This window comes from Podarcis filfolensis (genome assembly GCF_964270895.1).
Source record: "Podarcis filfolensis genome assembly, chromosome: 17".
NCBI classification, from domain to species: Eukaryota; Metazoa; Chordata; class Lepidosauria; order Squamata; family Lacertidae; genus Podarcis; species Podarcis filfolensis.
This window is the reverse complement of record NC_139621.1, coordinates 5,817,116-5,842,725: the sequence shown is the minus strand read 5'-3', so window position 1 is coordinate 5,842,725 and position 25,610 is coordinate 5,817,116. Positions and strand designations below refer to the sequence as shown.

The window sequence follows — 25,610 nt, the reverse complement described above, 5'->3', positions numbered from 1 at the left end:
TCGATCTGCAACAGGCATTGATGCAGCAATAGTGCATAAATGGTGAACTTATCCTGGGCTGTCCACACAGTCATTCTGCTTATTTATTTCCCAACTTTCCTCCCCAAAGCAGCCTAGCAGTTCTGTGATGCTCAAAGCTATGATTCTTCATCATAAACTTCATTGGACTGGTTATGTTGTGCGGATGCCTGATGATTGTCTTCCAAAGCAACTACTCTATTCCGAACTTAAAAATGGACAGCATAATGCTGGTGGTCAACAAAAGAGGTTTAAAGACTGTCTCAAGGCAAATCTAAAAAAAATATAGTATAAACACTGACAACTGGGAAACACTGGCCTGCAAGCGCTCCAGTTGGAGAACAGCCTTTACCAAAAGTGTCATGGGCTTTGAAGACACTCAAACTCAGGACGCAAGGAAGAAACACGCTAAGAGGAAGGCATGCTTGGCAAATCCACACCGTGATCAACCCCCACCCGGAAACCAATGTCCCCACTGTGGAAGGACGTGTGGATCCAGAATTGGCCTCCACAGTCATCTACGGACTCATTGTTAAAACCGTGTTTATGGAAGACAATCTTACTCGGCTACGAGTGATCGCCAAAGAAGAAGAAGGAGAAGGAGAAGAAGAAGAAGAAAGCTTTCTCTACGTCACCACATTCATCGTTACCTGGAGGGGCACTTTTGCTCTATAGCACAACAAAAGTGAGATCGCACGCATGCACACGCACAATCCAAAACATTTGTGGTGTGAAATGTTACAAGATTTCAGCAGGAAGCTATGGGACGTGTGGAGATTGGGAATGAAGCCGTATGTCTGATCTTGATACCTCAGAAGGCAGGAACAGTGTTGAAAGAGGGATCATGTATGTACACCATCGTAAGCGCAGGTCATTGTGAATGCACAATGCAACGGGGCGTCTAGAAGGGCCCCAAGGCTGCCAACAGGGATGGGAGATAAATCAGTTCCATTCACATTTCAATGGAAGCAGGCCAAATTCACACGTCCCAAACCAATATGGGAATTGATAAGCGGGTCTAAATTTGCACTTCTAAGAATTTTGTGGTGCAGTTCCCTAACAAACAAACAAACAAACAAACACTGCACACAAGAATAAATGTATTAGGGAAAAGTGCATGCAAAAATGCATATGGTAGTGGAAATAACATACAAAAATGTGTTATATTAGGGGATACAGCTTTCCAATAAGTAAATGTACGGTGGGCAAGACTGCACACAAAACCTATTAAGGAAAACATTAATTAATGTGAAGGCTTAAAAAAAATAAATCACCGACATACTGCGGAAACAGGGCCAAACTAAACTTAACAGTAGAAATGTGAAACTGAGGGAAGTAGAAAAGGACAGGTTCATCCATCCCTAGCTGCCGGCCTTTCAGTTGGCCACTGAAGCTGTGTCTTTAACAGCCTTTCCTAGGAAATAACCATCACGGCCACACAATAACGGCTGCCATCCTAACCACTCTGCACCTGGGAGTAAGTAAGGCCCACTGGACTTGGCAGGACTTGCTTTTGAGTAGACACAGTGGAAAATGTTTTCCATTCGTTAATTCCTTTTAGCGGTTCTCAACCTGTGGGTCCCCAGATGTTGTTGGACTACAGCTCCCATCATCCCTGAGCTCTGGCCTTGCTAGCTAGGGGTGATGGGAGTTGTAGTCCAACAACATCTGGGGACCCACAGGTTGAGAAAGGCTGCTGTAGATCAAGCTGCTATGAAAGGCACCAAAGCAGGTGGTGGGGTTGGTCTTTACCCCAGTCAGCTGGCAAAGCCGTATCTGAGGCCCTCTGTAACTGAGGCCACTGTCTCAGGCAGCGCAAAAGGGCAGGTGAGGCCAGGCATGCTTTCCCGCTCTTAGGCTTCCCCCCATTTTCCCCAAACCAACCACACCCTACAGAGTATTGCATTAATGCTGACAAGTCATACCACTCCCTTATATTGGCACCGGTTCCCCGATGCTGGTGGTACGGGGGCGAGACACAAGATGGGTGCATGTTTTGGCAGAACAGATGGGGATCAAAGGCAGTGTCATCCCAAAGCGAAGCCGTTAGGGCCTTGGCGCCACCTCCCACCTTCGCAATTTCACCTTGAGGCCGCCCCCGCCCCGCTGGTGGGAATGTTGCCCTGGTGGGAATGTGGCTCCCTAGGCTGGTAAAAGATCCTTGCCCCTGCGAGAAAATACAATCACCTTTCTGCACAGCCAGAGTCCCCGGAACCAAGAAAGGGAAGGGTTAACGCTGTTGCCCGCACCTGGGAAAGTGCTCTGGAGGCTGGGTGGGGCAGAAGCGGCAATGGAGATGTCTGGCTGCTGCCTTGATCTCCAACCGCATCCTTAGCTCAATGCTACGTTCCCACAGAAAGATGCAGAACACCTGGATTTTTACCCTGGCTCAGGTAAGGGAATGGGGCCACTAGGATAGGGGAAGGTGGCCGGAAGCCAAGTTCGGTGTCGAGTACCCACAGGCCTTTAAATGCAGGGAAATTAGAAAGCCATAACTTCTGGAGTCCTGGGGGAGAAAATTGATTCAGTCCACATCTGAAGGTGAATCTTATCAAATCTGCACTTTTCAAAACTGTCTGTGGACCGGAACGCACGGAAATGACCTGAATTTTGCAATGCAGCTCTTTGGCCAAGTAATGCGCACAGAAATATATTGGTTTAAAAGAGCTCATAAAAATGTATTAGTGGAAATAACGCACAAAAGGCATTGCATGAGGAGAAAAGGCTTGTAAAAATGTGCTTATTAGTCAAAGCTGCGCACAAACATGTTTAGTAGGGAAAATCTGCACTCAAATACTGAAGGATTTAGAAATGTGGAGAACTGGATTTATGATTGGAAATGGTGTATGAGAAACTGGGAGAACCCTAAGGCACAGATCCTTCCTTCCCCAGTCCTGGGTTATTTCCCCTCCAAAACAAAGGGCTGCTGCCCCTTTTTCCTGGCATGTCATATTATTATTATTATTATATTATTATTATTATTAATTATCATCATCATCATTATTATTATTACAGTGGTACCTCGGGTTAAGAACTTAATTTGTTCCGGAGGTGTGTTCTTAACCTGAAACTGTTCTTAACCTGAAGCACCACTTTAGCTAATGGGGCCTCCTGCTGCTGCACTGCATGATTTCTGTTCTCATCCTGAAGCAAAGTTCTTAACCCAAGGTACTATTTCTGGGTTAGCAGAGTCTGTAACCTGAAGCGTATGTAACCTGAAGCATATGTAACCCAAGGTACCACTGTACACCTCCACTTAAGCCTGCATTTCCATTCGACATTTGAAGCCTCTTAGTAGGCTAAAAAACATGTCCAGAAATCTGATGCGAGTAGGGTTGCCACCTTTGGTCAGGCAAAATACAGTGGTACCTCGGGTTAAGTACTTAATTTGTTCCGGAGGTCCGTTCTTAACCTGAAGCACCACTTTAGCTAATGGGGCCTCCTGCTGCTGCTGCACTGCCAGAGCACAATTTCTGTTCTCATCCTGAAGCAAAGTTCTTAACCCGAGGTAATATTTCTGGGTTAGCGGAGTCTGTAACCTGAAGCATCTATAACCTGAAATGTCTGTAACCCGAGGTACCACTCTATTATTGTTGTTGTTTATTATAATAATAATAATAATAACAATAATAATAATAATAATAATAATAATAATAATAATAATAATAATTACCATTAGCATGCTCTTCCATTTTGGCTGCTCTTCCAGAAACACACCTGGATGGGCGTTATCCTCCCCAGGGTGTGTAACCAGAAGCCGCAGTCTGGGGAAAGGTGAGCTGGCCTGCTGCCGTGGTTGGCCTGGGAAGCTTCACCCAGCCCACAGGAAGCCTGTTCCCAGGGCACTCCTCAAGTATGATGACTGGGAAGAAAGTTGAACTTCTAGCTCCCCTCACCTCCCCAGCAGTTATGCTTCTACTGCAGCCCTGGCCCTGCAATAGCGCCTCCTTTCCACAAGGAGAGGGTGTCGCAGGATCACACAGGCCTGGGAACACCTGCAGTTGTCACATTCCCCATGCCATAACCCCACGGCATGGGATCCCCATGCAAAGTCCTGAAGGTCTGTGCTGGAACGCACGGCCACGTCACACTGCCGTGCCTGAATATTTGCTTTGCGTGTTTGCACAACCTTGCCGGGCAGGTCTACTAACTTCACGCCTCTCCAGTCCAAGCAACCTGCACTGGAGATGGCGATCAAAGCCAGGAAGGGGTGGGAAAGGAACAATTCCTGCGTTTGAGGCCCTTAGCCAGGCACCACCGGTGTCCCCCGGAACCAGAAGTCACAAGGGCACGGCCAACAGGCTCGCAGTGATGTGGCCAAGTTGTCTTGGTTTTCTCCGCCTCCTCCTCCCTTGCAATGATGCTGTGGACATTGCAGTTTTACAAAGGCTTAAAAAAAAAAAGGTAAAGGACCCCGGCAGTTAAGTCCAGTCGCGAACGACTCTGGGGTTGCGGCACTCATCTTGCTCTATAGGCCAAGGGAGCAGACGTTTGTCCGCAGACAGTTTTTCCAAGTCATGTGGCCAGCATGACCAAGCCGCTTCTGGCGAAACCAGAGCAGTGCACAGAAACGCAGTTTACCTTCCTGCTGGAGCGGTACCTATTTATCTACTTGCAATTTTTGGCGTGCTTTCTTTTTTTTTTTTTTTTTTTACTAATCTTTTTATTGATATTTTGGAAACGACATCAAAAAATACAAAAAAGAAAAAAGACTGAAAAGAAAAAAAAGCAAACAAACAAACAAACAACAACAACAAACAACGCCTATAAACATAAAACAGACAAACCAACATAACATCACTCAATTGGCTTCCTTCCATCTCGGTTTAGGCAAAATAAACTCATCGCTTATCTGCAGATTGTATTATATCAGCTCTTTACATCGCAGGTTTTAGATTCCGCCCACTGTGATTTTGGTAATACCTAAATTGATTTCAATGTAACTTAGAAATTTATTCCAGTCGTTCGTAAACTTAACGATTTTTTGATGCCTAATTTTTTGTGACATTCTAGCTAATTCTATATACTCATATAATTTCATTTGCCATTCTCTAATGGTGGGGATATTGGAAGTTTTCCAGTTTTGCGCTAACAAAATCCTGGCGGCCACCATTGCATATTGAAAGAATGTTTGGTCTTCATTTTTGATCTCCTCTCCGATCATACCTAAAAGGAACGCTTCAGGTTTTTTGGGGAAGGTGTATTTCAGTATTCTTTTTAATTCATCGTAAATTTGTCCCCAAAATCTTTTCACTTCGTCACAGGTCCACCACATGTGAAAGAAATTACCCTCTTTAGTTTTACATTTCCAGCATGTGCTGTCTCCGGTCTTATACATCTTCCCCAGTTTTGCCGGGGTGATGTACCAACGATACATCATTTTCTCCATGTTTTCTCGGAGAGCAGCACATGCTGTGAACTTCATACCTTTCTTCCAAAGTTTTACCCATCTGTCAAACTCCAGATTATATCCAAGGTCTCTGGCCCATTTGACCATGACTCCTTTCACCTCTTCATCTTTAGTATCCCAGTCTAACAGTTGGTTATACATTTTGGATAAAAGTTTAGTATTACTTTCTAAGATTTCCACCTGGTACCTGGACTTTTTTTCACTCATTCCTATTTTTTTATGATCGTACCATAACGCATTAATTTGGTGAAATTGTATCCATCCAGTTAATTTATCCTTTAGCTCTTCGTACGGTCTAATTTTCCACCCTCTTTCTGATTTAACTAGGAGATCTTCGTATGTCCATCTTTCACATTCCAGATTTAACTTTTTTATTGTTAAGATATCAATTGGTGAAAGCCACCAAGGGGTGTCTCTTTCAATCAGCTTTTTGTTTCTGTTCCAAACTTCTAATAACGAGCCTCTAATGATATGATTAGAGAAGCCTCTATGGATCTTTCCTTTATCATGCCACAAATAAGCATGCCAGCCGAATCTAATGTCAAATCCCTCTAGATCCAACAAATCCGTGTTTTTTAAAATGGCCCATTCTTTTATCCAACAAAGACAAGCGGCCTCATAATAAAGTTTTAAGTTCGGAACTGCAAAACCCCCTCTTTCTCTTAGATCCGTGAGGAGTTTGAATTTAATTCTTGCCCTTTTCCCTTGCCATATAAATTTAGCTAAAGTTCTTTGCCAATTCTTAAAACATGCCGTACCTCTAATTACCGGGATATTCTGGAATAAAAACAGTAGTCTCGGAAGAATGCTCATCTTAATCGCGGCCATCCTTCCTGTCCAGGACAATTTTAACCTATTCCAAGTATCTAAGTCTTTCTTAATTTCTCTCCAGACCTTAGTGTAGTTATCCTCCACTAAATTTATATTTTTCGGGGAGATCCATATTCCCAGGTATTTTACCTTTTTCACCACTTTAATACCTGTTTTTAGTTCTAGCTGGTTTTTTACATCTTCGGCCAAATTTTTTGTTAAGATCTTAGTTTTTATTTTATTTAACTTAAACCCAGACAATTTACCGAATTCCTCTAATAACTCCAGGGCATTACTGGCACTTTCTATTGGGTCCTCTAAAGACAATACCAAATCATCGGCGTAAGCCTTTAATTTATATTCTTTTTCTCCAATTCTTATACCTCTTATTTTTGGTGTTTTCCTTATTTTATTTGCGATTATTTCCAAAACCATAATAAATAGAAGGGGAGACAACGGGCACCCCTGTCTCGTGCCCTTTGCAATTGTAAAAGAATTAGTGAGATTATTGTTAATTATCAGTTTGGCCCTTTGGCTTGAGTATATTGCTTTAATACCTTCCAAAAATGGTCCTTCTATTCCTACTGTTTTCATACATTGTATTAAAAACCTCCAAGAAACATTATCGAAAGCCTTTTCGGCATCAATAAAAATCATCGCCGCAGGAATGTCGGTCCTAAGATCCAAATACTCAATAATGTCCAGTATATGCCGAACATTATCTTTTAATTGCCTGTTAGGGAGGAATCCCGCTTGATCTTTATGAATAGATTTTGTTAAGTATTTCCTGAGTCTGTTCGCCAAAATATCTGCGAAGATTTTGTAATCGCAGTTAAGTAACGATATCGGCCTGTAGTTACTTACGTCCATCTTTTCAGCATCCGCTTTTGGTATTAATGTGATGTGTGCCTCCCTCCATGAATCTGGAATCTTCCCTCCTTGTAGAACATCATTAATCACTTCACTAAGCACCGGAGCAAGATATTCCCTTAAAACCTTATAATACTTTGCTGACAGTCCATCCGGTCCGGGTGCTTTTCCGGGTTTCATCTTAATAGCCTCGTTAATCTCTTCCATTGTAATCTTCTTGTTTAATTGAGCTCTTTCTTCATCAGTTAAATATTCCCCTCTATACTCTTCCAAGTATTTTCCTATTTCTACATTATCTTCCTCTCCTTTTTCATACAACTTTTCATAGAATTGGAGAAACTTTTTTTTTATTTCATCTGGATCTTCTATTATCATATCTCCCGATTTTATTCTATTAATCACATTTTGCTTTTTCCTTTTTCTTAATTGCCACGCCAGTAATCTCCCCGTTTTATTTGCTGATTCAAAGTATTTTTGCTTCATGGATTTAATTCTCCATTCTACTTCTTGGTTTAGTAATGCTGAATATTGTGATTATAGCACTTTAACTATTTGTTTAGTCCTTTCATCTCCCGAGTTTATTGTTAATTTTTTCTCACAGTCTCTCAGTTGGGTAATAATTTCTTCTTTCTTTTGTTCTCTAAGTTTCCTTCTGTAATTGTTTTGTTGTATTAAAAAACCCCTTAACACCTTATATTTTGATAAATAAAAGGTTGGGGGTGGAATTTATTAACTCAGACGTAAATAAAAAAAGAGGAGTAGTTGTTTACGTTAAGGAAAAATGGGACCCTGTATTAACTTGTAAAGACGATGAGGGAAGAATACTGGGAATACAACTTAATCATCAAGGGGAAAAAATCAATGTGGTAACAGTTTATGCCCCAAATACAAACAAAGCAGAGTTTTTTGAAAAATTGGAACAAATATTACTAGATTTGGAAAATTACAAATTAATTCTACTTGGAGACATGAACGGTGTACCTATACCAGAACTTGACAGAAGTGGAAAAAAGGGGAAATCGAATCAAGGGAAGCTCCCAAGATCATTTAGTAACCTTGAGGAAAATTTAGATTTAATAGATATATGGAGGCATAAAAACCCAATAACGAAGCAGTTCACACATTTTTCAGAACCCCACCAGAGTTGGGGTAGAATTGATCAGATTTGGGTGTCACGTGCATTATCGACAAGAATAACAAAATGTGAGATCCAGCCTAGAACCCTTTCTGATCATTGTCCAATAGTCATGGAAATAAAACGTGAAATATCGGGAGTGTACAGGTGGAGAATGAATGAATATCTATTCGAAATTGACGAGGTGAACGAAAAGGCTAAAAGTACTCTGAAAAATTATTTTGACTTAAATCTGAATAAAGAAACCCCAATTAATATAGTTTGGGATGCGAGTAAGGCAGTGTTAAGGGATTTTTGGCGTGCTTTCAAACTTCTAGGTTGGCAGGAGCTGGGACCGAGCAACGGGAGCTCACACCGTCGTGAGGATTCGAACCGCCGACCTTCCAATCGGCAAGCCCTAGGCTATGTGGTTTAACCCACAGCGCCACCCGCGTCCCTACAAAGGCTTAGCACCTCACTAAACTCAAAAGTGCCTCACCTTTGCTCACCTGGGTTCTTGCTGTCACAACTGCTTCTCTACCTGACCCGGTTCTCTCCCTATCCTCTTTCCTTTGCAAAGAAACCGTGGATACCAAAACCCTGCAAACTTATTAATATGGTACTCAGCACCAAAGTGTCTTGTCTTAGTTTAGTAGGGGGTCTCTGCTGCCACCATTTCTAGCGTGGCTTCACATCACAGAATGGAATAAAATGAAGAAATATGAAGTAGGCTAGGGCCTGGGAGACCAGTGTTAAAATCACCACTCAGCCATGAAGCTCACCACATGACTGTGGGCCTGTTACTATCCCTCAACCTAGGGACTCATGAATGCCATCTTAAGTTCCTTGGAGGCAAAATGGCATGGGTGGAAGCATGATACTGAAAAAATAAATACAGTGGTACTTAATTCGTTCCAGAGGTCCGTTCTTAACCTGAAACTGTTCTTAACCTGAAGTACCACTTTAGCTAATGGGGCCTCCCGCTGCCACCGCTGCGCGATTTCTGTTCTCATCCTGAAGCAATGTTCTTAACCTGAGGTACTATTTCTGGGTTAGCGGAGTCTGTAACCTGAAGCGTATGTAACCCGAGGTACCACTGTAATAGCAAAATAAAAAAGTCTCTCTTCAGTATGCCTGTCCCAGATTTTCAATTAGGGAAAAGGGGCAGGTCTGGAATTATGATTTTTTTAAAACCTACCTAAAATTTTTTTAAAAAAAGAATCTTGAACACAACCAGGATGTTTAGGCATACCAGGATTGGACTTTTACATGAGGGTCCTGGTCAAATCCAGTGTGGGCTGTCTGCTGAGACAAGCTTGCCTGGGTGGGGCTGTGGAGGCAGTGTGCAATCCATGCTCCCAGAGTACATATAGTCTCCACACACCGAGTTTTGCACACACACACAATCCTACACCTCAGCTAATCTGTGCAGTTCAGCTCAGGAAGGGAGGTTATCCCCCCCCACTCAATAAATGATCAATTTGATAACTGGAATAGAGGGGATCTGCATCCCCTTCAAGGCACTAGGTTCCACACTACCCCATCATGTATCTACTTTTAAAGAAATGGTTTTTGTCACCACTGCCAAAATCGGCAGTGACGTGGGGAGTGAGAAAAAGTCTGCCAACTGTGGGGTTAGCCACCTCGAGGCAAGATGTAGTTTGTTGTTGCTGATAGCATTGCAAGACACCACTGCACCCTATAAACTATCTCCTACGTGTTTTGAATTGTCCCCTTCCCCACCAAAAAGCAAACATGAGAACTAGAAACTTGCGTTGCTTTAAAGCGGAAGACAACACTGTCAAAATCCAGCTCCCTGTTTCAAAAGCCAGATTTTAACTGACATGCTGCATTCTTGTTTGCAAATACATTCTGCATCCAGGCATAGTACTGTATAGGTGAACTGTCAGGTGTGCTGAATGTGAGCCCACAGCATCAGGAGGAGAAACAGAGCAGCTGTGCAGAAATGCATCCAGATTCCCAGGAATAGAGACAGAAGTGTGAGGCAACCTTTGCGTTGAACATGCAGTCAATGGAAATTCTTCAAGGTACTTAAGCTTTTGGCATATAGATGGAAAAATAACACACTTCATTTTTGAAGCATGTTACAGAACACTTAATTGATGCCTGGTTTATCTAAGGCGAAACAAAGCCAGAAAAGTCCTACTCCTTCCAATGCCAAAAATAGGGTAATTTTGTGTGTGTGCTGCACAAAAACTAATGCACAAAAACAAGCAAGGTGAGCCCTGTGTTTAAGCCACTCAACCTGACTCCCCCTTTCACTACGAGGAATGGTCCAGGTCTTTCAAAACAGGACAGCAAAGTACTTCCTAAGATCTTTCCATTTGGCGTCACTAACCAACATTTGCATTTTGCTAAAGACTACATAGGTGTTTTTGGAAAAGTTATTGACAGTCTTTGTCAGGAGGAAGGCGCTGAGGGACCACCTTCAAAATAAAAAAGTATTGCTCAACTCACACCAGAAGCTAAAGGGGGGGAAAGAAAAAAGGAACACACAGTTTAAGTTATGCAATCTTATGAACACTTGCTTCCTAGTAAGCCACACTTTGTTTGAGGGGGCTTACTTCCAGGAAAAGCGTGCACAGATTTGCAGCCTTAAAGCTTTTATTTAGTAGGTTAATCTACCCAGGAATGTGTGCAGCCCAACTCCAAAACTGTGTCATATTGAAATCAACAACACAAACCAAAAACCCCGGCCAGAGAGGCAGGTGGGCGGGCATCAGCCTTAAGGGAACAGGAGCCGATTTACACCAAGTCACCCCAGAGGCCTGCTAGCATCCAAACTCCTCTCTCGACGGACCCTCCCATGCTACGGGGTGGGTGGGTGGACCGGGGACATCAAGTCTGGGACAGGTACCCATGTGGCTGCGAAGGAATAACTGGGACCAGCCGCTCCTTTGCTGGAACAAGGTGCCCTCCCATCCCCCTTGCAATAGCATGAAGTGATTTTCATTTAAATTTCTGCTAAAAAGGAAGGAATTATGGTGAATTTGAATTATGGTGCTGGAGGAGACTCTTGAGAGTCCCATGGACTGCAAGAAGATCAAAGCTATCCATTCTGAAGGAAATCAGCCCTGAGTGTTCACTGGAAGGACAGATCCTGAAGCTGAGGCTCCAAGACTTTGGCCACCTCATGAGAAGAGAAGACTCCCTGGGAAAGACCCTGATGTTGGGAAAGATGGAGGGCACGAGGAGAAGGGGACGGCAGAGGACGAGATGGTGGGACAGTGTTCTCGAAGCTACCAGCATGAGTTTGACCAAACTGCGGGAGGCAGTGGAAGACAGGAGTGCCTGGCGTGCTCTGGTCCAGGGGGTCACGAAGAGTCGGACACGACTAAACGACAACAACAACAACAAAAAGGAAGGAAGGAAGCTCTGTTTCAAGAGCAGTTTCAATTAAAGTTCTGGCAGGTGGGTGGGACAACCTGCCTGTCAATCACCTGACATCGTGATGGCATCAGTTACCGTAATTGATATGAGGCTGTCCTGTCCTCCCTTATCAAAGGTGGCCCAGATAACGATCCGGCCCCTGGGCCAAAAGGTTTCCTCACCTCTGGAGTAGCAAAACAAAACAGATTCCCAGAAACCTGAAGTCTGCCTGCCGGCGGATACAATGACTGTCACTGGAATCAAGTTGTTCTCTCCTCAGATATGGTTGTTTTACCGGGTTTGCGTACTGTTATTTGATTGTATTCAGTGCTTTAAAGTTGATACAGTAAGTGCCACACTTTTAACACTGGGGGGTGCCGGTACTGCGAACCCTTGAGCACCCCCAGGAAAAAAAGCACTGATTGTCTTGTATTGTTTTGAAACTGTTTTAACTGTCTTGTATTGTTTTAAAACTGGTCACCTCGCTAACTTAGACCAGCCTGCCCCCAACCTGCTGCCCTCGAAGGGCCGATGGGCAGTGCGGTCAAAACACCTAGAGGCAACTAATGAATATAATGAGCAAACAGGCAAGCAATTTTTTTTTACTTTTTTAAAAAAATATATATGCAGATTTGCACAACACAGTTCTGCATCCAGAACATGATTTCCTTGGTGTGGAACTTAGGGATGTTATTTGTATTATTACAGTGGTACCTCGCAAGACGAACGCTTCGCAAGACGAAAAACGCGCAAGACGAAAGGGTTTTCCGTTTTTTGCGTTGCTTCGCAAGACAATTTTCCCTATGGGCTTGCTTCGCAAGACAAAAAAGTCTTGCGAGTTTGCTTCCTTTTTCTTAAAGCCGTTAATACCCAGCGAATCCGCGCTCCGCAAGACGAAAAAATCGCTAGACGACACAACTCGCGGAACGAATTAATTTCGTCTTGCGAGGCACCACTGTATTGGTTAAACTTGCATACTGCCCTTAATCCAAAGATCACAACATAAAAATACAAAAGTACATAATACGAACAAGAACAAGAGCAAAAACAAACACACAACCACCACCACCCCGACACATTTAAAAGACCATAGAATGTTTCATCAGCCAAAGGCCTGGCTGAAGAGGAACTTTTTTTTGCAGGGCATAAAGATATGTAAGGCAGGTGCCAGGCAAGCCTCCGTGGGGAGTGCATGCCACAAGTGGGGAGCCACCACAGAAAAGGCCCGTTCTTGTGTTGCCACCCTACGGACATCTCGTAGAGGCATGTTTTGTGTACAGTCATACCTTGGGTTACAGACGCTTCAGGTTGCGTTTTTTAGGGTTACAGACCTGCCAAAACCCGGAAGTACCGGAACGGGTTACTTCTGGGTTTCGGGGGTCGCGCATGTGCAGAAGCGCTAAATCACGCCTTGCACATGCGCAAAGCGCCGAATCACAACCCGCACATGCGCAGACGCGCCGCTGCGGGTTGTGAACGTGCATCCCGCACGGATCATATTCGCAACCCGAGCGTTCACTGTATTAATGTGCATAGTCCAATTAATAGAGAGACACACATGACACATACAGCCATCCTCTCCCCCCCTCAGCCTATGATCAACACGTGGCAAAGCACCAAGGGGTGGGAGCGAGGGGTAATGGAGGAGGAAGAGGAAGCCAAGAGCTGTCTGTGGCAACAGCAAAGTGAAGTTCAAGAGGGGAGGACATGTTTAAAAAGCACCTCTGCCAAACCAAGCACAAGCCCTGAAACATGTGCAAATTTCACACCCTCCCACATCCATATGCTATCTTATGCACAGAGCACTCAACAACGGGCAGCAGCTGTCTGGGACCCAATACCAGCATCTATGCCAGCCCTGCTGCTGCCTGAACCAGTTCCCACATGTCTTGTTTCCCAGCCAAGCCCTTCACAAAGGAAGCCACAGCTATTCTGGTTACCATCCGGATGGGGTGTTGGGAAACGCCGAAATTGCTTCCAGCTGCCTCCGGCCCCCTTCCTCCTTCCGTTTCCCCCATGCAATTGTGGGCACATGCGCTCGGCCAGAAGGACTTGCGCCACTCAGGGCCGAACCCGGGAGAAGATGACATGCGCTCTCCTTCTCTGACGCAGCGGGGAACAGGAGACATTAAGACCAGCTGTGCGGAAAAGCTCCCCTTCCATTGGCACCCTCCCTAGTAGGGACTGCAGGCCCAGTTCTCTGTCCCAGGAGAAGACACGCAAAACCTTCGTGCCTAGAGATAAAAACAGGGTGATCTGCGTGGGCTCCAAGCCTGGGGAAAGATTGCAAATGGGAAAAGGGCACGGACTTGTGGGCACTGATATATGAGCAATCCTGCCAGGATTCGGGGGTGGGGGAGATGGGACTGAGACACACAGAGTTTGGTCCCTTTCCAGGTGCTTCCAAAATGATCCTGGCTGGCTCAGGAGGCAGGGAATGGTATCCATGGCCTCTAGGGGCGAATGGTCCTAATCCACACACAGACTGACAACCTTGCAAGGCTGTTTTCCACTGAGCCCAGGCTGCAACTTGCAGGAATCGGGGGGAAATGCTACTCTGAGGCACGTCACAGCTGTTCTACCCATTGCGTGCTCATCGTTTGACGATAGCACCAGTGCCATGCAGGGCTGCCAAAGATCTGACACCAGAGTTACAATGCCCACATCGCCTCACGCCCAACCCTTTTCAGTGGAGTCTGCTCCATCACAGCACTCAGGTGCCAGCCAAGGGCTGGTTCACACATGCGCACTCAGGGCTGCACAATCTAGGGTTGTCTTGCACCGAGTGCATGAGCCATCACACTGGAAGCCACAGGCAGAACTCTTAGCTTCCCCTCACATCTTTTCAGACACAAGGATGTCTCCGATGGGAGTCAGTTCACACATTCAGTAGCCAGTCACCAAGGGTGGAGATGTGTGTAGATATATTACAGGTGCATGTGTGAACCGGCAGTTCCTCCAGGCAATACTTGAACTGCGGCGGTTCTCATTTCAGAATGAGGAAAGGGGTTGATAAGCCTCCAGATTTAAAAATAAATATCATCCTAAATCAGAGATGGAAGCAGAGCAGGAGAGAAAGAGAAGGAAGTCTGCGGCAGCCCAAAATATTTGGTACTTGCAGCAGAAAATACAGAATGTAATTAATTTTTAAAAATGACATTTTGCTGCCTTTTCATCCTCCCCAGAAGTCTGCCATTTTAGCCTGTCTAAGAGACTGGGAAAATGTCACCCTCTACCCATAATTATGCTCTGAATAGCTGCAGAAACAACCCCTTTTACTGATCATATGACAAAATGCTTGAAGGATATTAAGGGTTAATTAATCCATGCCAAGTAGAGCAATCCTAATGTTTAAGAGGCCAAACACCTGCCCTCTCAATCTTCACTCAACTTGGTAGCTTAAAGGGGGGGGGGGTGGACTGGGTGGATCCAAGGAATGTTTCATTGGAGTAATGGGAGCCGCCACCCAGTGGCAAATATCCTCTTTTTGGGGCAAGGTATTCAAAGCAGTAAGGGACGTGGGTGGCGCTGTGGGTTAAACCACAGAGCCTAGGACTTGCTGATCAGGTCGGCGGTTTGAATCCCCGCGACGGGGTGAGCTCCTGTTGCTCGGTCCCTGCTCCTGCCAACATAGCAGTTCAAAAGCACGTCAAAGTACAAGTAGATAAATAGGTACCGCTCTGGCAGGAAGGTAAACGGCGTTTCCGTGCGCTGCTCTGGTTTGCCAGAAGCAGCTTAGTCAAGCTGGCCACATGACCCGGAAGCTGTACACTGGCTCCCTCAGCCAATAAAGCGAGATGAGCACCGCAACCCCAGAGTCGGTCATGACTGAACCTAATGGTCAGGGGTCCCTTTACCTTATTCAAAGCAGTGGTTGTAGTCCAGCTTCAGGTACGCTCAGACCCATTTCAGGCTGGTTTCGCTGAAAATACCTTGTTCATTCTGCTTGGTGGCATTTGCAGAGAGAGATGGGGAAGTGTGACCACAAGATCCTTCTACAAAGTGGGTGTTGTGGGTGTTACACTGCAGTTCCACTCCTACCTTCAAAGCCCTTTTCAGAAAACAATTATGGGGGAGGAGAGGAGGCAAGGTGTTCTGCACCTTGGAAATCGCCCTATGGCACTCCAAAGGCTCCATCTCGTCCCCCATGCTATTTAACATCTGCCCGAAGCCACTGGGACCTGACATCAGATTTGGGATGAGGTGCCATCAGGAGGCAGTTGGCACCCAGCTCCATCCCTCTGTTCCATCTGAATGGGAAGTGGTTCAGTGGCTGGAGGAGGTGACCAGATGGATTTGGGACATGTGCTGCAAGTTCTTGTGTCCAAGAATTAAGGAAATGGCACCCCCCCGGAGATAGTAGGTCTAAACTACAGAGCCTAGGGCTTGCCAATCGGAAGGTCGGTGGTTCGAATCCCCGCGATGGGGTGAGCTCCCGTTGTTTGGTCCCAGCTCCTGCCAACCTAGCAGTTCAAAAGCACGTCAAAGTGCAAGTAGATAAATAGGTACCGCTCCAGCGGGAAGGTAAATGGTGTTTCCGTGCGCTGCTCTGGGACAAACACCGACTCCTTCAGTCAGTAAAGCGAGATGAGCACCGTAACCCCAGAGTCGTCCGCAACTGGACCTGACGATCAGGGGTACCTTTACCTTTACCTAGCTTGGAGGTACTCCTGGATCCAATGTTGTCCCTGGAGACATGGGTGCCCTCAGGTGTGCATATTGCCAGCTCCAGTTTGTCCACCTGCTGCAGCCCCTTTTGGACAGAGATGACTTGGCCACGGTGCTCCATGCTTTGCTACCTTCCAGGTTGGATTACTGCAATGCGCTCTATGTGGGGCTGCCCTTGGAGATGCCTTGAAAGTGTCAAGAGGTCTAGAATGCAGCAGCCAGATGAGTGGCTGGGGTCCGGTTTACTCGCATAACCCCCGTTGCGAAACAGCTGCACGCCGCTTGCCAGTGCACTCCCAAGCCCAACTCAAAAGTGCTGGACATTAGTGTCTTAAGCCCTTAACAACACAGACCCCAAACCCCTCTCATCCCCTTTGGATATAGAAGGCATGTCCAAAGTCTGTTTTGGGGGCCTAATTCAGCCCCCGTGGCAGTATATGTCCTGGGATAAAATTGGCCCTCACGCATGTTCACTTCATCAAATCTGGCCCCTGTGGTATAGTGTTCCGACATTTGTTGAAGATGCATCTCTTTGCCCTGGCCTTTCACAGATGAGTTTTATTTTTTAGGCCCCATCCTATTCTTCAGATGCAAATTGTTTAAACTGTTTACTAATCTGTTGCAAATTGATTTTAATATTGTATTATTATATTGTCGCAAATCATTTCTGAGACCTCATGGTGGAGGGTGGATAAGAAATCTGATCTGTAAATAAATAAGACACCCGTTGAACAGGTGAAAGGCTTCCCCAGATCCTTTGGAATTGCTCTTCTCAGCTTCCACAACAAGATCCCCCCTCCATTGAGGGAGATCCCAAACAGCTCAGGGCCACTTCATGAGGACTAGCTACCCTTACAGCAAAATCCTAACAAAGCAGGACTACTCAGAAGCAAAAACAGCTCCAACGCCCTAAAAAGAGTGTTGCATTGCAGTTTAGGATCTTTAAACATGGGGTCACACTGTACGGAAGTAATAATTACAGGGCATGATCCAGCAAAAAATTAGCCACTTTTGCATTGCAACAGGACTTTATTAATGTTGGTCGATTGTACCCCAATTTTTTAGCCTTTCAGATCCATACATAAAGCGGGAATTCTAATCCATTTTGCAGGAGGATGTACAACCAGGAGTTTGCAACTGAGGAGAATTAAGTGTGATGCTGTGGTTTTAAAACCGCATTGACGTTTGGTTTTTTACACTCAAGAGAAGTGAATATTAAACAGATATATGTGCTGCTGCCCAGGAACAGTCGTTCTTGCCCGCTGACCCACACACTACTCCTAGTCCCCTCCACGCCCCTTTCTTCAAACTGTTCAGGATTTGAATCCAGGACACCTGGCTTTTAACACACACAAATGGGTACTCCGCATTACTTTTTTCTGCTGTTGCTGCTGCCGCCTCGTTTCTGCATGGATTATTATTATCCCCCCCCCCTTTTTTTTAAAACTCTGACGAGATCCGATCGCAGGCCCGGAGACACCTCCCGGGGCCCGTCCGCCTGCATCGCCTTTGGGAGCCCACGTGGCAACGGCCCACGCGCCTCTGGGCACCACAACAAGCCCCTTTCACACGCGTCTGGAGCGACACGCGAGCAGAGCCTGACGAGCTGGTCTCCCCCCTCCTCCTTGCGAGCCGCCGCTTCCCAGCAGAGGCCTCCAAAGGGGGGGGGGTTCCTCTCGGTTTAACCCCTGCGCTGCCAGCCAAGCCCACCGACGAGGACCCGGCCTGCCCACGATGCGCGCCGCCACCCACCACGATCCGCCTCCTCTCAACTAACCCCCTTCGGGCCACATCTTGATCCTCGCCCGCCGACCCACCCCAAACTTGGGAGTTTTGTTCCAAGGGCGATTTCCTTCCCTCCCGTCGCAACTCGGGCAATGCCCGACGGCTCGGGCTCTTGCGCCCATCGGGGCCTCTCCAAGGAGGCGCCACGGGAACGGGGGATCGGAGGGAGGGAACGGGGCGAGGGTCTCGGCCTGGCCCGCTTTCCTCGCAGCATGCTGGCGTCCCGCTCGGCGCGTCTGATGCAACAGTCTGCTGGAGTTGCAGGAGGGCGAGACGCGCGCCGGGCTCCCCGGCGGCCCTTTCCCGCTCTCCAGACCCACGACTTCCCCGCCAAGGCGCGGTTTCCGCACTCACCGCCGGTGGATCTCGAGCACGAGCCCAAGTTGCGCGGGTTCCGCAGCCCCAGCGGCGCAACGTCGGCAGCAGGAGCGCGCAGTTCGGCAGCGGGGCTCTTCTCGCGGCGCGCGGGACGCCCAGGGAGGCGCACTCGCACACAGCGCAGCTCAGCCAATCACACCAGCGCAAGATCAGGCTCGCGGGGTGGGGGGAAAGTTTGCAAAACTTTGCGAAGAAGACGGGTCAACCCTCCAAAGCCCGCGCGCACCGGACTGGGAGCAGGTGGATCCCAGAACCAGGTTGCTGGGGTTTTCCCTTCTTCTCCTTCTAGTCCGCAGTGGCTTTGCGTTGCTCGCTCCTCAGCTACGCCAGCTCGGAAGATCCACGTGTGCGGTTCAGTCCGTTGTTTTCTTTTTGCAAAGCGTCGTTCACACGTGGGCTCTGCAGCTGGACCAGGTTGGCACCCGAATGGGGAAGCAGAAGGATGGCGCTTGAGAACGGCTCAGACGCGCGTGGCTGGTGGTGATGTGGAGGACCTAGCTGCGAAGTTTGAGATGGGCAAGTCGCCACCTGACGTTGCACAGGTGGTGGGCATGCACGTGTGAACCAGCATGTGGTGGTGTCTCTTTCATCGCGTGCGAAGATCGTGGGAGAAAGCTGCGCTCGGTGTGGTTTCAAATGGAAGGGAGTCCACGTGTTAAGATTCCTGCATTGCTAGATGATCCTCAGAGATCCCTTCCAGCACTATGGTTCTGTGGTTTTATGATTCTATTCGCTGCATACATGCAACATGCGTTAGGAAGAGGTCGTTGGGAAAAGGTTTCACAGGCACATGGAGTAGCAGGCATGGTCAAATAATGTGTGCGCACAACAGCATACTCACAAGTGATTAAAAAGACAAAACAGGAAGTTGTTGCTCAAAGAACTGAAACCACAGAAGACAAAAAAAAACACCTACAAAGGTGCTGGTGGGATTTAAGTATTCAAATAAGATACAAAAATATCTAAAATATGTATAAAACAGTATACAAGGACCTAATGCACAGGCTTGTTATGAATAGCAAGTGGGAACTGCAACAAAATGCTGCAGTTCAGACCTCAACGCAACCACTCTTTTTCCTCTTGCGCAACACTCCGCCAGCACTCCATGGCCACTAAACATGCTCAGTGTTCATGTGGCTGTTTCGAAGATCTACTAGCTAGGGCCCACCTCACAGCATTTGCCTCCTTTTAATTTCTGCAAAGGGACGCGGGTGGCACTGTAGGTTAAACCACAGAGCCTAAGACTTGCTGATCAGAAGGTCGGCGGTTCGAATCCCCTCGACGGGGTGAGCGCCCGTTGCTTGGTCCCTGCTCCTGCCAACCTAGCAGTTCGAAAGCACGTCAAAGTGCAAGTAGATAAATAGGTACCGCCCCGGCGGGAAGGTAAATGGCGTTTCCGTGCGCTGCTCTGGTTCGCCAGAAGCGGCTTCGTCATGCTGGCCACATGACCCAGAAGCTGTACGCTGGATCCCTCGGCCAATAAAGCGAGATGAGCGCTGCAACCCCAGAGTCGGTCAAGACTGGACCTAATGGTCAGGGGTCCCTTTACCTTTACTAATTTCTGCAAACCTTGAGTTTTCCCCAGCCTGCTGCTGGTTCTTTCTTCTGACACATAGGTGGCGGCATTTTGGCTACATAATCAACAGCACTTGCCACCTGAACATCAGATATAGAGGAAATGATTGTAGCACAAAGTCACAAGATGTCTGTATGGCGGAAAAACCTTCTTACTTTGATCCCTGATCTGGAATTTATCTGCTGAATTTGGTGAAGCTGAATGATGGCTGGTGGGTAGCCCATCACCGAACCCATTTACAGTTTTCCACAAAATCTCAGCCAAGTTATGAGTGAACCTCCACATTTTATGTTAGTCCACCATACTTCGTGATTTACAAAAAAGCCCAAATTCATTAACAATTGTGCTAACAAGCCTCGTTTCTCAGTGTAGATAATGGTATTGAGCTTCCATTTCAAGGTAGCTAATATCTAACATTCAATAACTCCTATAAACAGCAGCCCAAAATGTAAGGCTTCTGTGTGGAGTATTTGTTGTGGGAAAGTTTCTCACACAGCTGTGAATGTCAGCGGACAAAGTTCTTCGAGATAGCAAGGTTTTTTGTGCGTTACTGAAGGGACGGTACGGTGATCTTCAGTTTGTGAAAAGTTTTTATACTACGGACTATGGGTTTTTCTGAACTATTTGTGTCTTCTGATTTTATTTATTGAAATGGTTTTTCAATCCTGCTCCTCAGGAAAACAGCAACAACTCGCTACAGAGCAGCTTACAAATCAGTAAAGAGAGAGAGAAAACAGACCCTGCCCTCAGACTTACGATCACAATGACATTACCCAAAAGGAAAATGGATTGGCGAGGAGGAGGAAATAAGTAAATTCGGATTCAAGCTTTTAGTAATGTGTTGTTCTACTGGCCAGCTGGGTGGAGATAAAGTTGCTGGTCTCCTTGTTGCGTCTGTTAAGTTGCCCTTCTCTTCCCTCCTCCTCTGATGGAGCCTGATATGGTGGCTGTTGCCGAGTGACAGCTGATCGAGGGGGCATCCTATATATATTATTTGCATATCTCAGTCAATAAAACCTATAAATGGAACACAACAGGAATCTTATCTAGGAACATGCTTATGTTCCACCTCCTCCATACAACCCTGCCTAGCAACTGTACTCCTCAAATGGGACATGGCTGAGTATACAGTGCTCCAGAAACTGGGCTTTTAGTGTTGCAGCTGCTGCCCTCTGGAATAGAGCATCAGAAGGTACCCACTGCCATGATGCCTCCTGATGACATTTTTGTTTAATAAGGCTTCCCATGAGGCATCACCCACTCATTTGTTAAATATTAATCGTACATTTGTTGGAACAGTTTTAGTGCTTTTAGAGATTGTAGAAAGGCTTTCGGTTTCTTTAGGAATTTGCATTCTTTGCATTTCATTTTTATTGTGTTGTACACCACTTGGGAGGCCCCAGGCTACGGAGCAGTTTATAAATTTGTAAAATAAATACAATTAAAAATGGCTCTGTCTCAGGAGAGGACCAGCTTCCCCATATATTCTCTCACTGGGCCCTAATATAAGCAAACGTTCCAAATGACCCAGTCCAAAAATATTACATCAAACTTGGATGAGTTCCCAAAGGCATTCTCAATAGATAACTTTTCTGGAGCTAAATCTGGAAACAGGATCTCTCTCTCTCCCTATAAACATTTCTGGAGAATCTCCACAGTCTTCTGGATTTGTGGGAGGCACAGATATAGAGAACAGCTGTATGATTGGAGGCATTCATATCAACTGCCATGGTGCATTAATCGCCCCTTACATATTAGGCAGAGTGAGTCCATGTTGGTGACTCCCAGCCTGCTAGAACAAAAGACCTCTAAGCAGTATACATGTCTAAAATGTCCATTAAAAATACTGGTTAAAAGCAAATGTTAAAAACAAGTTACGTGTACATAAAAATGTGTTTGGATACACGTACACACCAGTCATATTTATGTGATCTCTATCTAGCTAACTAAATTGGCAGCAGTGACACTTTTTGGAAAAACAGGGCTGCAGTTTTTGCCTTATTGATTTCAGTGCCAACTAAACTCTTCTTTGTTCCAGCAAGGCTATCCAGCCATGAAATTTTGTTAAGCGGGTTTAGCAGGCATAAGTGTGTTACCTACTAAAATCATGTGTCAAAATAAAACGCCTGGGTAGGCTTGTTGGGACAAAAAAAAAGGGTTTTAAACGAGCACTGAAAATAATATGGCAAAGGAGTCTGCTTGATATCAGTGGGCAGGGAGTTCCAGTGTGTAAATGCTGCCAGTTTAGAGAGAGAGAGAGTAAATGCATGGCAATTTACAGAGCATAAGGAAAGGATTGGGCCCTGTCCTGAGTTTACAATCTAACTTTAGACTGGAGTAGCAATGTGAGGCAAGGGGGGGGGGGGAGAAGGAAGACACAGTAGGAGGGAAATAGACAGTCAAAACTAGGATAATGAACATCAGCAAAGACAGTTGCATATCCGATTTTGTTTCAGCAAGACACTAAGGGGTTAAGCCAAATGGAGGAGGATATTTTTGAGCTGAGCTTTTAGCAGGGGAGGGAGAAGCAGGGAGAGAGAAAGAGAGGTAGCTCCTTATGGATATTCTGGGAGCGGTTTATTTACTTACTATATTTATATAAAGCTGTCCAATGGCATTGTTCTCCAGAGTTATAGCATGAAGTGATCAATTGCAATTAAAAACACAACAAACTGAAATAACAACCTGGGGCACCAAACAGATGAATGAAAACAGGTAAGAAAGATATAGCCCATGAACAGCAATTACTAAATGAAAAGGTATATTTACGTCATAGGTTTGAAGTTTTATTTATTGCTGTTCAGTTCTAAAAATCACCGAGAAGGCTGTATCAGTTCAGAATTTGGGGTGTGTTTGTGCACACACGTGCGCCTGTGCACAGACAAAACGGCCTTGCCTGTTTGCTCCTGGCCAGTGTGCCCTCAGCCTCATCATCCCTATAAGGAGGCAGTGTTGTGGAGTGGTTAGACAGTGTTGGAGTAATTATTTATTTATTTATTTAGTTATTTAGTTATTTATTTATTTATTCCCTGCCCATCTGGCTGGGATTCCCCAGCCACTCTGGGCGGCTTCCAACAAAATATTAAAATACTGTAATGCATCAAACCCTAACCCTAAACAGGGCTGCCTTCAGATGTCTTCTAAAAGTCTGGTAGTTGTTGTTCTCTTTGTCATCTGGTGGGAGGGCGTTCCACAGGGCGGGCGCCACTACCGAGAAGGCCCTCTACCTGGTTCTCTGTAACTTGGCTTCTCGCAGTGAGGGAACTGCCAGAACGCCCTCAGCGCTGGACCTCAGTGTCTGGGCAGAACGATGGGGGGTGGAGACGCTCCTTCAGGACCTGGGAGACCAGGGTTCAAGTCCTCACTCAGGCATGAAGTTCATTGGTCGATCCTGAGCCGGTCTCTCAGCCCAGCCTACCTCGCAGGGGTGTTGTGAGGGTGAAATGGAGAGAAGGAGAACCTAGCATGCCACCTTGAGCTCCTTGGACAGAAGAGGGGACGACGACGACGACAACGAAAGCAATACACAGGGGAAACCCATCCCATGGAGCCTCACAGAAGCAGTGGCTGGTTTTCTAAGTTCTTTTCTAAGTTCCTGAATGGTCTAGATTTGGAAAAGAGGCAGGGCTGGACTTAGGTTTGATGAGGCCCTAAGCTACTGAAGGTAATGGTGCCCTTAATAATAATAATAATAATAATAATAATAATAATAATAATAATAATTTTTTATTATTATTCCCGGTTCAGGAAACTGGGCTCAGGGTGGCTAACAACAAATTTAAAACACTTAATTGATGCTACAAAAAAAAGCATAAAGTATGGTATAAAGCGTAAATAGCAATAAAATCAAAAATCAATTTAGGGGGAAAATCCATCCAATAAACATTAGATGATCACCAGGGCTAGCTGGCTAAATTAGTCCCACTTGGGCATATGTCCAGCTGTCCTTTGTCAACAACAAATTGTGGCTGGTTTTTGTGTTGAATATATGCTATATGGTAATTTATGGACCTAATAGGTATCTAAAGCCATTTGCATATGTTGCCATGCAACCCGTCCATGCAGAATGAAGGCACCCTATATTATAGAAATGAGCAAACCAGTGATATTTTAAGGAGCAGATGGGGCCCATGACTTACATCATAGGAGCCTATACAACACAAAACGCTGTTGATGTATGTAGGTTTTATTTTATTTGTTTTTTATCTTATGTTTTTGAAATGTACATCCAGGTTGTTTTTTTCCTTTAATTTTTTGGGGGCCCCAAGAGAGTGGGGCCCTAAGCTGTAGCTTGTTTAGCTTATACTTACGGTAAATACAGCCTCGGTCCTGTATACCTGAAGGAGCGTCTCCACCCCCATCGTTCAGCCCGGACACTGAGATCCAGTGCCGATGGCCTTCTGGCGGTTCCCTCATTGCGAGAAGTGAGGTTACAGGGAACCAGACAGAGGGCCTTCTCGGTAGTGGCCCCCACCCTGTGGAACACCCTCCCTTCAGATGTGAAGGAAATAAGCAGCTATCCTATCTTTAAAAGACATCTGAAGGCAGCCCTGTTCAGGGAAGTTTTTAATATTTAACGCTGTACTGTTTTTAACACTTGATTCGGAGCCGCCCAGAGTGGCTGGGGAAACTCAGCCAGATGGGCGGGGTATAAATAATAAATTATTATTATTATTATTATTATTATTATTATTATTATTATTATACGGCACTGAAAAGAGGCTAGCTATGAGGGAACACTGCTACCTAAGCGCTCAGGAGGGTTGCTAGACAGGGAAACTTCAGTTCAGCTGTTCTCTGTCCTGTTTACCATATGTGTGTGTGTATCCAGAACTTCCGGGTCTATATAAGGGCCTGTTTCCCAGCTCAGCTGCAGCCAAGTCTCCAAGCAGTCCTTCCCTTCCATTTCCATATTCCTCCCAGCGCTTGCCTTTAAACAGGCTTGTGCCTGACAATGGCTATAATTATGCCCCCTTGCTAATTAGGTGTAATTATAAACTGTTCCTCCAAAGCAGCTTGGGATTCCAAAGGCCTGGGGATTGTTAGCGTAACGCGTGGAGCAAGCCAACGGTAACTGGGGGATGCCAGGAGCTCCCAGGGAATCCATGGGGCCAGCTCTGACCATTGGGCACTGCTGCCTCTCTGGGCCACAAAGTTTAATGTGAGGGAGCTCTGGCGTATTCCTTCAAGTGCTAGGAGCTCAGGGAAGGGGAGGCGTGATAATGGCAGGCTTTTTCAGCTACCGTTCCGTCTAGTTATAGCCAAAACTGTGCAAAGAGTGCCCTTCCAAAGACAAAATCCTGTCACCAAGAAAATGCAAGCTCGGCGATCGATAGTAGATTTAGGAATATTATGTCTGTCTGTTCACTATGTATTTCAACAGCTCTTAAGAGATACCTACGGGACCACCTCTCCCGGTATGCCCCACGGAGCACCTTAAGGTCCATAAATAGCAACACCCTAGAGGTCCCAGACCCTCAGAAAGTCAGATTAGCCTCAACCAGAGCCAGGGCCTTTTCCACACTGGCTCCAGCCTGGTGGAACGCTCTGCCTCATGAGACCAGGGCCCTGCAGGATCTGATTTCTTTCCG

At 46.0% G+C, this 25,610-nt stretch overlaps 1 protein-coding gene and 1 long non-coding RNA gene across 3 annotated transcripts in view; one reads left to right on the top strand and one right to left on the bottom strand.

The window, feature by feature from the left end:
• Positions 1–25,610, bottom strand: part of SLC38A5 (solute carrier family 38 member 5) — a 66,736-nt gene that overhangs the window by 28,909 nt on the left and 12,217 nt on the right. Inside the window, exon 1 of one of the 2 annotated variants that reach the window (XM_083593588.1) lies at positions 18,420–19,288. The exons of the other annotated variant lie outside the window; for it this stretch is intronic. The gene's annotated coding sequence lies outside the window, so the exon portion shown is untranslated. Of the gene's footprint in view, positions 1–18,419; positions 19,289–25,610 lie in introns of those variants that run through there. 2 annotated transcript variants of the gene reach the window in all.
• On the top strand, positions 629–17,520 carry LOC310753171. Its single transcript, XR_014543254.1, has 2 exons — positions 629–2,411; positions 17,346–17,520. It is a non-coding gene; the product is annotated as an uncharacterized lncRNA (long non-coding RNA).